General features: G+C 38.3%; 1 pseudogene; it reads left to right on the top strand.

Annotated features, from left to right (window-relative positions):
• The first annotated feature begins 6,346 nt into the window (after window positions 1-6,346).
• Window positions 6,347-7,370, top strand: LOC148776532 (olfactory receptor 4K3-like; annotated as a pseudogene).
• The last annotated feature ends 4,806 nt before the right edge of the window (window positions 7,371-12,176 follow it).

The raw sequence follows: 12,176 nt of genomic DNA on the forward strand, positions 1-12,176 counted from the left end.
ACCCGGTGCCGGCCTCGGACAGTTCCCGGCAGAGCAACCTAGAGCCTGTGCAGTGTAGACTGGGACAGCATACGTGCTGTGAGCGGGGACAAACCCAGTGTGGCCGAGACGCTGCGAGCACTCCCCACAGAGGCCAGAGATAATTGACTGCAGCGTTCCTCCCTTCCCAGAACAAGACTGAACAACTGAGCCTTAAAAAGTGTCCACCCACCCCCTAGTATCAGGGTGGAAATTAGACACTGAAGAGACCAGCAGACAGAAGCTAAAACAGAGGGAACCACCTTGGAAATGACAGATAGAGACATCTAGAGGCTACTCCAAGAATAAGACCAAAAACCAGAGGCAAGAGGCTTAAGCCTGAATCCTGAGAACACCAGAGAAGTCCTGACTCCAGGGAACATTAATCAATAGGAGCTGATCAAACGTCTCCATACCTACGCTAAACCCAAGGGTCAACAAGTTCCAGAGCAAGACATACCACGCAAATTTTCCAGTAACACAGGAAACTAGCCCTGAGCTTCAATATACAGGCTGCCCAAAGTCACTCCAAACCCACTGACATCTCATAACTCATTACTGGACACTTCATTGCACTCCAGAGAGAACAAATCCAGCTCCACCCACCAGAACACCGACACAGGCTTCCATAACCAGGGAACCTTGACAAGTCACCTGTCCAACCCCACACACAGCAAGGAAACTACATAATAAAGAGAACTCCACAAACGGCCAGAAGAGGGAAAGGCCACCCCAAGCAAAGCATTATAAGCAAGATGAAGAAGCAGAGAAATACCCAGCAAGTAAAGGAACAAGATAAATGCCCACCAACACAAACAAAAGAGGAAGATATAGGGAATCTACATGAAAAAGAATTTCGAATTTTGGTGGTGAAAATGATTCAAAATCTTGAAAGCAAAATGGAGTTACAGATAAATAACCTGGAGAAAAGGATTGAGAAGATGGAAGAAAGGTTTAATAAGGACTTAGAGGAAATAAAAAAGAGTCAATATACAATGAATAATACAATAGATGAGATCAGAAACACTCTGGAGGGAACAAACAGTAGAATAACAGAGGCAGAAGACAGGATAAGTGAGCTAGAAGATAGAATTGTAGAAATAAATGAAACAGAGAGGAAAATAGAAAAACAAATTAAAAGAAATGAGAACAATATTAGAGACCTCTGGGACAATGTTAAACGCTCCAACATTCGAATCATAGGAGTCCCAGAAGAAGAAGACAAAAAGAAAGACCATGAGAGAATACTTGAGGAGATAATAGTTGAAAACTTCCCTAAAATAGGGAAAGAAATAATCACCCAAGTCCAAGAAACCCAGAGAGTCCCCAACAGGATAAACCCAAGGCGAAATACTCCAAGACACATATTAATCAAATTAACAAAGATCAAACACAAAGAACAAATATTAAAAGCAGCAAGGGAAAAACAGGAAATAACACACAAGGGGATTCCCATAAGGATAACAGCTGATCTTTCAACAGAAACTCTTCAGGCCAGGAGGGAATGGCAAGACATACTTAAAGTGATGAAAGAAAATAACCTACAGCCCAGACTACTGTACCCAGCAAGGATCTCATTCAAATATGAAGGAGAAATCAAAAGCTTTACAGACAAGCAAAAGCTGAGAGAATTCAGCATTACCAAACCAGCTCTCCAACAAATGCTAAAGGATCTTTTCTAGACAGGAAACACAGAAAGGGTGTATAAACTCGAACCCAAAGCAATAAAGAAAATGGCTACGGGATCGTACTTATCAATAATCACCTTAAACGTAAATGGGTTGAATGCCCCAACCAAAAGACAAAGGCTGGCTGAATGGATACAAAAACAAGACCCCCATATATGTTGTCTGCAAGAGACCCACCTCAAAACGAGGGACACATACAGACTGAAAGTGAAGGGCTGGAAAAAGATATTCCATGCAAATAGAGACCAAAAGAAAGCAGGAGTAGCAATACTTATATCAGATAAAATAGACTTTAAAACAAAGGCTATGAAAAGAGACAAAGAAGGAAACTACATAATGATCAAAGGATCAATCCAAGATGAAGATATAACAATTATAAATATTTATGCACCCAACATAGGAGCACCGCAATATGTAAGACAATTACTAACAAGTATGAAAGGGGAAATTAACAATAATGCAATAATAGTGGGAGATTTTAATACCCCACTTACATTTATGGATAGATCAACTAAACAGAAAATTAACAAGGAAACACAATCTTTAAATAATACAATAGACCAGTTAGACCTAATTGATATCTATAGGACATTTCACCCCAAAACAATGAATTTCACCTTTTTCTCAAGTGCACATGGAACCTTTTCCAGGATAGATCACATCCTGGGCCATAAATCTAGCCTTGGTAAATTCAAAAAAGTTGAAATCATTCCATGCATCTTTTCTGACCACAATGCAGTAAAATTAGATCTCAATTATGGGAGAAAAACTATTAAACATGCCAACATATGGAGGCTGAACAACACGCTGCTGAACAACGAACAAATCATAGAAGAAATCAAAAGAGAAATCAAAATATGCATAGAAATGAATGAAAATGAAAACACAACAACCCAAAACCTCTGGGACACTGTAAAAGCAGTGCTAAGGGGGAAGTTCATAGCAATACAGGCACACCTCAAGAAACAAGAAAAAAGTCAACTAAATAACCTAACTCTACATCTAAAGCAACTAGAAAAGGAAGAAATGAAGAACCCCAGGGTCAGTAGAAGGAAAGAAATCGTAAAAATTAGGGCAGAGATAAATGCAAAAGAAACAAAAGAGACTATAGCAAAAATCAACAAAGCCAAAAGCTGGTTCTTTGAGAAGGTAAATAAAATTGACAAACCACTAGCCAGACTTATCAAGAAACAAAGGGAGAAGAACCAAATCAATAAAATTAGAAATGAAAATGGAGAGATCACAACTGAAAACACAGAAATACAAAGGATTATTAGAGAATACTATCAGGAATTATATGGCAATAAAATGAATAACCTGGAAGAAATGGACAAATTCCTAGAAAAATACAACTTTCCAAAACTGAACCAGGAAGAAATAGAAAATCTGAACAGACCCATCACAAGCACGGAAATTGAAACTGTAATCAGAAATCTTCCAGCAAACAAAAGCCCAGGTCCAGACGGCTTCACAGCTGAATTCTACCAAAAATTTAGAGAAGAGCTAACACCTATTCTACTCAAACTCTTCCAGAAAATTGCTGAGGAAGGGAAACTTCCAAACTCATTCTATGAGGCCACCATCACCCTAATCCCAAAACCTGGTAAAGACCCCACAAAAAAAGAAAACTACAGGCCAATATCACTGATGAACATAGATGCAAAAATCCTTAACAAAATTCTAGCAATCAGAATCCAACAGCATATTAAGAAGATCATACATCATGACCAAGTGGGCTTTATCCCAGGAATGCAAGGATTCTTCAATATCCGCAAATCAATCAACGTTATACACCACATTAACAAACTGAAAAATAAAAATCATATGATTATCTCAATAGATGCAGAGAAAGCCTTCGACAAAATCCAACATCCATTTATGATAAAAACCCTCCAGAAAGTGGGAATAGAAGGGACATACCTCAACATAATAAAAGCTATATATGACAAACCCACAGCAAACATTATCCTCAATGGTGAAAAACTGAAAGCATTTCCCCTAAAGTCAGGAACAAGACAAGGGTGCCCACTCTCACCACTACTATTCAACATAGTTCTGGAAGTTTTGGCTACAGCAATCAGAGCAGAAAAAGACATAAAAGGAATACAAATTGGAAAAGAAGAAGTAAAACTTTCACTGTTCGCTGATGACATGATCCTCTACACAGAAAACCCTAGAGACTCTACCAGAAAACTACTAGAGCTAATCAATGATTACAGTAACGTTGCAGGATATAAAATCAACACACAGAAATCCCTTGCATTCCTATACACTAATAATGAGAAAATAGAAAGAGAAATTAAGGAAACTATTCCATTCACTGTTGCAACGAAAAGAATTAAATACTTAGGAATATATCTACCTAAGGAAACAAAAGACTTGTACATAGAAAACTATAAAACACTACTGAAAGCAATCAAAGAGGACACTAATAGATGGAGAAATATACCATGTTCATGGATTGGAAGAATAAATATTGTAAAAATGAGTATACTACCCAAAATAATTTATACATTCAATGCAATCCCTATCAAGCTACCAATGATATTTTTCACAGAACTAGAACAAATAATCTCACAATTTGTATGGAAATACAAAAAACCTCGAATAGCCAAAGCAATCTTGAGGAAGAAAAATGGAGCTGGGGGAATTAACCTGCCAGACTTCAGGCTCTACTACAAAGCCACAGTCATCAAGACAGTATGGTACTGGCATAAAGACAGAAATATAGATCAATGGAACAAAATAGAAAGCCCAGAGATAAATCCACGCATCTATGGACACCTCATCTTTGACAAAGGAGGCAAGAATATAAAATGGAGAAAAGACAGTCTCTTTAACAAGTGGTGCTGGGAAAACTGGTCAGCCACTTGTAAAAGAATGAAACTAGAACACTTGCTAACACCATACACCAAAATAAACTCAAAATGGATTAGAGAGCTAAATGTAAGACCAGAAACTATAAAACTCCTAGAGGAGAACGTAGGCAAAACACTCTCCGACATAAATCACAGCAGGATCCTCCATGACCCACCTCCCAGAATATTGGAAATAAAAGCAAAAATAAACAAATGGGACCTAATTAAAATCAAAAGCTTCTGCACAGCAAAGGAAACTATAAGTAAGGTGAAAAGACAGCCTTCAGAATGGGAGAAAATAATAGCAAATGAAGCAACTGATAAAGGATTAATCTCCAAACTATACAAGCAGCTCCTGCAGCTCAATTCCAGAAAAATAAATGATCCAATAAAAAAATGGGCCAAAGAACTAAACAGAAATTTCTCCAAAGAAGACATAAAGATGGCTAACAAACACATGAAAAAATGCTCAACATCCCTCATAATCAGAGAGATGCAAATCAAAACCACAATGAGATACCATTTCACACCAGTCAGAATGGCTGCTATCCAAAAATCTACATGCAATAAATGCTGGAGAGGACATGGAGAGAAAGGAACCCTCTTACACTGTTGGTGGGAATGCAAACTAGTACAGCCACTATGGAGAACAGTGTGGAGATTCCTCAAAAAATTGGAAATAGAACTGCCATATGATCCAGCAATCGCACTCCTGGGCATACACACCGAGGAAACCAGAATTGAAAGAGACACGTGTACTCCAATGTTCATTGCAGCACTGTTTATAATAGCCAGGACATGGAAGCAACCTAGATGTCCGTCTGCAGACGAATGGATAAGAAAGCTTTGGTACATATACACAATGGAGTATTATTCAGCCATTAAAAAGAATACATTTGGATCGGTTCTAATGAGGTGGATGAAACTGGAGCCTATTATACAGAGTGAAGTAAGCCAGAAAGAAAAACACCAATACAGTATACTAACACATATATATGGAATTTAGAAAGATGCAAATGATAACCCTGTATACAAGACAGCAAAAGAGACACTGATGTATAGAACAGTCTTTGGGACTCTATGGGAGAGGGTGAGGGTGGGATGATTTGGGAGAATGGCATTGAACCACCTATGTTGTCATATGTGAAACGAATCACTAGTTCAGGGTCAATGCATGTTATAGGATGCTTGGGGCTGGCATGCGGGGATGACCCAGAGGGAGGATAAAGGGAGGAGGGAGATGGGAGGGGGGTTCAGGAGGGGGAACTTATGTAAACCCGGGGCAAATTCACATCAATGTATGGCAAAACCAACCAATATAATATTGTAAAATAATTTGCCTCCAATAAAAAATAAATTAACTACAAAAAAAAAAAAAACCAGTGCCTACCCTCCTTTGCATCATTGTGTTCCCACTAATAATCAATCATAATTCTCAAACATTGTTCACTCCAGTCTTTCTCTGGCATCATGATGTTTTGTTGCCATTCTTTTCCCATTCAAAACTTGGCAGCTACCTATGAGATTTTTTTGTGTTTCACAAACTAAGGAGTAATATTCAAATAACTGAATTTTTATTTATTTTACAAAGATTGGCATCATACTTTAAGCAAATTGCAAAATCATAAGAATTAACCTGAACTTATATTTTAATTAGTTAGTTAAAATATCTGGAAAGGTCACGGAGGAAATATTTGAGCAATGTGAACAGAAGAATAATACAACAGAAAACTATTATCTGCTGGAGGGAAACCCCTATATTATTTCATGCAGAAAAATCTCATTTTGTATTTAATCACTGTATTTTTCCTCATTCTCCTCCATCAGGAAGCCAGAGTCCTTCCTGAAATCAAACTGAATGGCCTGGAATAATCAGTCGGTCATAACTGAATTCACACTACAGGGTCTTTCCAGTTCTTGGGAACTCCAGATCGTCTATTTCCTGTTTTTCTCTGTAGTCTAGGCAGCCACTGTGCTGGGGAACTTCCTCATTGTGCTCACCATTGTGTCAGAGCCACGCCTGCACTCCTCCATGTACTTTCTGCTGGGCAACCTTTCCTTCATTGACGTGTCTCTGGCCTCATTTGCCACTCCCAAAATGATTGCAGATTTCTTCAGGGAGCCTAAGGTCATCTCTTTTGAAGGCTGCATCACCCAGATATTCTTCCTGCATCTCTTAGGGGGTGTTGAGATTGTGCTGCTGATATCCATGTCTTTTGATAGGTATGTAGCTATTTGTAAGCCTTTACGCTATTTAACCATCATGAACTGGAAAACGTGCCTTGGGCTTGTGACACTTTCCTGGACTGTTGGCATCTTCCACACTATGAGTCAGCTCGCATTTACTGTGAATCTGCCCTTCTGTGGGCCCAATGAAGTGGACAGTTTCTTCTGTGATCTTCCCTTAGTGATTAAACTTGCCTGCGTATACACATACATTCTAGGAGTGTTCATGATCTCAACCAGTGGCCTGATTGCCCTAGTGTGCTTCGTTCTCTTGGTGATTTCCTACTCTGTCATCTTGGTCACTGTTAGGCAACGTTCTTCGGGTGGGTCCTCCAAAGCTCTCTCCACCTGCAGTGCCCACTTCACTGTGGTGACTCTTTTCTTTGGCTCATGCATTTTCATTTACGTGTGGCCTTTCACAAATGTCCCAATAGACAAAGTTCTCTCAGTATTTTATACCATTTTCACTCCCCTCTTAAATCCAGTCATCTACACCCTTAGAAATAAGGATGTCAAGGATTCCATGAGAAAACTTAGCAACCGTGTCTTGAAGTCTAGCAAGACTGATCATAGCCCTTGATTTGCTTTTGCGCATACAAAAATGAGCATTTACTTTGTTGGTCAACATTGTCATGCTAGTGCAAGAAATCACATATTTCATGGCAGAACTGTTTTCATCATCAGTCTCATCAGTTACTGAGTTTTGGTCATATTAAGAGTTCCTCACACAGCATAATATTTACGATGGAACATTATCAAACCAATATCCAAAATTTTACCTCACAAGGACTCACTTTTTAGAATATTCAACCATTGTCAGATGTAGGTATTTATTTGAGTATTAAGACATTCACATGTTTCAGGAAAGAGTGGATTTCCTTACAGTCTCTTATGATTAAGAAAAGGAACAAATGTGAAAGTACCAACACTTGTACACTGAAATAATAGTGGAATTTTTTATTGTTGATGAATAACATTTTAGTTCAAAGGTCAGAAAAAATACTGCAGTTTCTTGGTGAGGATGTTTACTATTTAATATTTTGTAACCTATGTATGCAGGTCAGGAAGCAACAGTTAGAACCGGTCATGGAACAACAGACTGGTTCCAAATAGGAAAAGGTGTACATCAAGGTTGTATATTGTCACCTTGCTTATTTAACTTATATGCAGAGTACATCATGAGGAACGCTGGGCTGGAAGAAGCACAAGCTGGAATCAAGATTGCTGGGAGAAATATCAATAACCTCAGATATGCAGATGACACTACCCTTATGGCAGAAAGTGAAGAGGAACTCAAAAGCCTCTTGATGAAAGTGAAAGAGGAGAGTGAAAAGGTTGGCTTGAAGCTCAACATTCAGAAAACAAAGATCATGGCATCTGGTCCCATCACTTCATGGGAAATAGATGGAAAAACAGTGGAAACAGTGTCAGACTTTGTTTTTTTTGGGCTCCAAAATCACTGCAGATGCTGATTGCAGCCATGAAATTAAAAGACGCTTACTCCTTGGAAGGAAAGTTATGACCAACCTTGATAATATATTAAAAAGCAGAGACATTACTTTGCCGACCAAGGTCCGTCTAGTCAAGGCAATGGTTTTTCCCGTGGTCATGTATGGATGTGAGAGTTGGACTGTGAAGAAAGCTGATCGCCGAAGAATCGATGCTTTTGAACTGTGGTGTTGGAGAAGACTCTTGAGAGTCCCTTATACTGCAAGGAGATCCAACCAGTCCATTCTAAAGGAGATCAATCCTGGATGTTCATTGGAGGGACTGATGCTAAAGCTGAAACTCCAATACTTTGGCCACCTCATGAGACGAGTTGACTCACTGGAAAAGACTCTGATGCTGGGAAAGGTTGGGGGCGGGAGGAGAAGGGGACGACGGAGAATGAGATGGCTGGATGGCATCACCGACTCTGTGGACATGAGTTTGAGTGTACTCCGGGAGTTGGTGATGGACAGGGAGGCCTGGCGTGCTGTGATTCATGGGGTCGCGGAGAGTCGGACACGACTGAGCGACTGAACTGAACTGAACTGAACTGAACCTATCATCAATAAAAATAATAATGTTCTTTATTTCAGTCCCTATGCCCTCTTGTGTGGATTAAACAATTTTAAAACAGTACAGTAAACACTAAGAAAATTCTTATAATCATATTCATATAGAAAGACTCTGGAGTAATATGACCAAATCCCATCCACATTCTTGATCTACAGAAGATGAAACTAAGATCCACTGACATGGTAACTTTTCAAGGTCATGTTTTTTAAGGCAGAATTTAGATCACTCAGGTTTCCCTGGTGGTTCAGAAGGTGAACAATCTGCCTGCACTGCAAGAGACCTGGGTTCGATCACTGGGTCAGGAAGATCCCCTGGAGAAGGAAATGACAACTCATTCCAGTATTCTTGCTGGGGAAAACCCATGGACAGAGGAACCTGGCAGGCTACAGACAATAGAGTCATGAAAAGTCTGACACAACTGAGCCACTAACACTTTCACTTTCTTTCTTTAGATCATTCACCTACAAACTGTTTGTTTTCTAACCAGTACGCTATTTTGGTACCATGATATTTACTGTATCATTTTGTAATCAAATGCCATATTGTAAACATTAAGTTCCTAAAAGATCCTTATGCTTAAACACAGTATTGGGGGAACACATGTACACCCAGGGGGGGATTAATGTCAATGTACAGCAAAACCAATACAATATTGTAAAGTAAAAAAAAAAACAAAACAGTATTTGACTTAAGAAATCTATGAAACAATGCTCCTTCAACTTAGTTGATATACCTAATAACTAGAGACTTCAGAACATAGAAATAACCTAGTAATATCTATTCATTTTACTGATGATGAAACTAAGAATCAGGAAATAAGGTGACTTTCCCAAGTTTGTATACCTTTAAGATGATAGTGCATGGGGTCGCAAAGAGTCGGATACGACTGAGCAACTTCACTTTCACTTTTCACTTTCAGGCACTGGAGAAGGAAATGGCAGCCCACTCCAGTGTTCTTGCCTGGAGAACCCCAGAGACGGCGGAGCCTGGTGGGCTACCATCTATGGGGTCGCACAGAGTCGGACATGACTGAAGTGACTTAGCAGCAGCAGCAGCAAGATGATAGAGTCCTACTAAGAAAGTGCCTCTTCTCTTTCTGTCTCTCTTCTCCTCTATCTATTGGACAACAGCTAAATTGCCTTTAAGAGCAAATTGACTATTGTCATTCTGAGAGTTATACATAGGAAAAATGTTAATGCTTAAAAGTAAATACTTGCAACCATTTATAGTTTGTTTTCCAATTATCCAGTTGGCTGGCATTGTCAAAATTTGCCTAATATTGTATGTAATATTATATAGCTTGGGTTTAGATAAGGACAGATGTATATATTGATAGATAAATAGATTGTAAAGAGTTGAATATAAAGATAAATAAATTATTAGGTTAATGGATGGGCAAATAGATGGATATGTGTGTTTGGGTGGGTAGATGTATAGCAAGATACAGATGGATACTTACAATAATGAAGAAATGAATATACAGCTTAATATATTGACTCAAGTTTCTGTGTCTGTATGTTGAATGCATACAACTATAAATTGCAATTGTGTTATTTTCTTAAAAATTTATTTGAAAAGTTATTGGACCTGACAGAATTCAAAAGATATATTCTTACATATGTTTCTTATGATGAAGTAGGAAAAATTTATGAATAGGCTTAATGTCACTGGGGAGATGGACTAATGAATTATGTTAGTGAAAAAATATTTTTAAAACCCTGTAAATATTCTCTATGAACATTATAAATCTGTCTTCCCACCTTCTCAACTCTGTTATACCAAATCTACAAGTTGGATGAATATTCATATTTAATTCTGATCAATAGCATATGGTTGGCTAACCACAGTAAGGAATGCTCCATTAGTTGTTTTCTATGCCCAGGCTATGAATTTTGTTTTCCACTTTAACATTCTAACATGCACACTGCTAGAATTATAGCCAAATAAATGTCATAGGTTCCATCACATGAAACTTTGCATGTGCTCTAGAATAAGATCCCAAGCATTAGGAATGCTACATGGAATATTAACCCCAAAGACAAAATCTAGATAGTTGGCATAAGCACCAACCTAAGAAGTAAGAGTAAAGAATGATCCCAGTTCCCATTCTAAGCTCTCCACTGATGGTGGCTTCTCCCTCCTTGTCTCATATTTTCTATCACCAAATAGTTTTCTGAGGTGCTCTTCAATCTTTCAGTCTCATGACCATAGAGAAGAAACCTAACACTTAGTCCCAATAGTTCACTGTAAAAGATCAACCTAGCAAATGATTTCCAGAAATATTGAACCTAATGTATGATTCCATCTTCCTCTCCAAGAGTCATTAGCCTGATTCAAACTGTCTATGGTGCTGTTCCATAGAGTCATGGAATGTCACTTTTTGTTTCTCTTATTTAATTAATTGGATTCCCTATTGTCTATTTACTTCTATTGAGTTTAAACTACTTCACATGTTCATTCCAATTATAGTCTAATAAATAAAATCAGAAGTAAATGTATTTTGAAATGTCAAAATACTTAATATTGTTCAGAAAATTTAAACGTGTACATAAAATAAAATTGAGATTTGTGTTAGATTGGATGAGTGTCGAGCAATGAGCCATCGGCACCAAACTAGTTTCTTGGTCTCAAAATCCCTTTAGATGTGTTTTTCTCCCAGCAGAAAAGCCACTGCTCCTATTCAAAAGCCACACTTTCTAGTATTACTGTCAGAATTTAAGCAGATAAAATAGCATGTGAAAACAATCCAACAGAATAGAGTCTGGCACACTGGAGAAAAAGAAAAGTTAGTGTTCAAGATGGACAGGAATGCAAAATGGAACTGAAGACATAATCAGGATCCAGATGATTCATATCCTACTATACGCTGTAATTGTTGTATATTCCCCAACCATATTGGTTTTTCTTCTGTAACCCATTTAATGAAGCCTGTTATATTATAAGCTTTGGGGAATAAATATTTGAGAATAAATTCATATATTTAATCTTCATAAACAGTGGAATAACAATGTCAAAATCAACATCACCACTGGGGAGACAAGAGCTAAGTGGTATATGCCTCACCAGGGATGTCCAGGTTTCTTCTGTAATCCTTCTTGCTCCCCTCCAGGTATTATCTGACCTTAATGTAAAGATTTCACCAACTTCTGTGTCATCCCCTCAATGAACATGCACCAACATGCCATTCAGAGAGGCAGATCTTTTCAGGGTATGGGAGCTAAAGAGATTCTGGGAAATAGCTTCAAGGGGCAAGGTGATGAGAAAAGAAGAGAATAAGAAGGAAAGGGGAACCTTCTTTCCGGAAATCGCTGGGCCAACTTACTAG

Source organism: Moschus berezovskii, chromosome 9 (genome assembly GCF_049115385.1).
Source record: "Moschus berezovskii isolate FMDL1 chromosome 9, NW_MosBer_1.0, whole genome shotgun sequence".
Classification (NCBI taxonomy): domain Eukaryota; kingdom Metazoa; phylum Chordata; class Mammalia; order Artiodactyla; family Moschidae; genus Moschus; species Moschus berezovskii.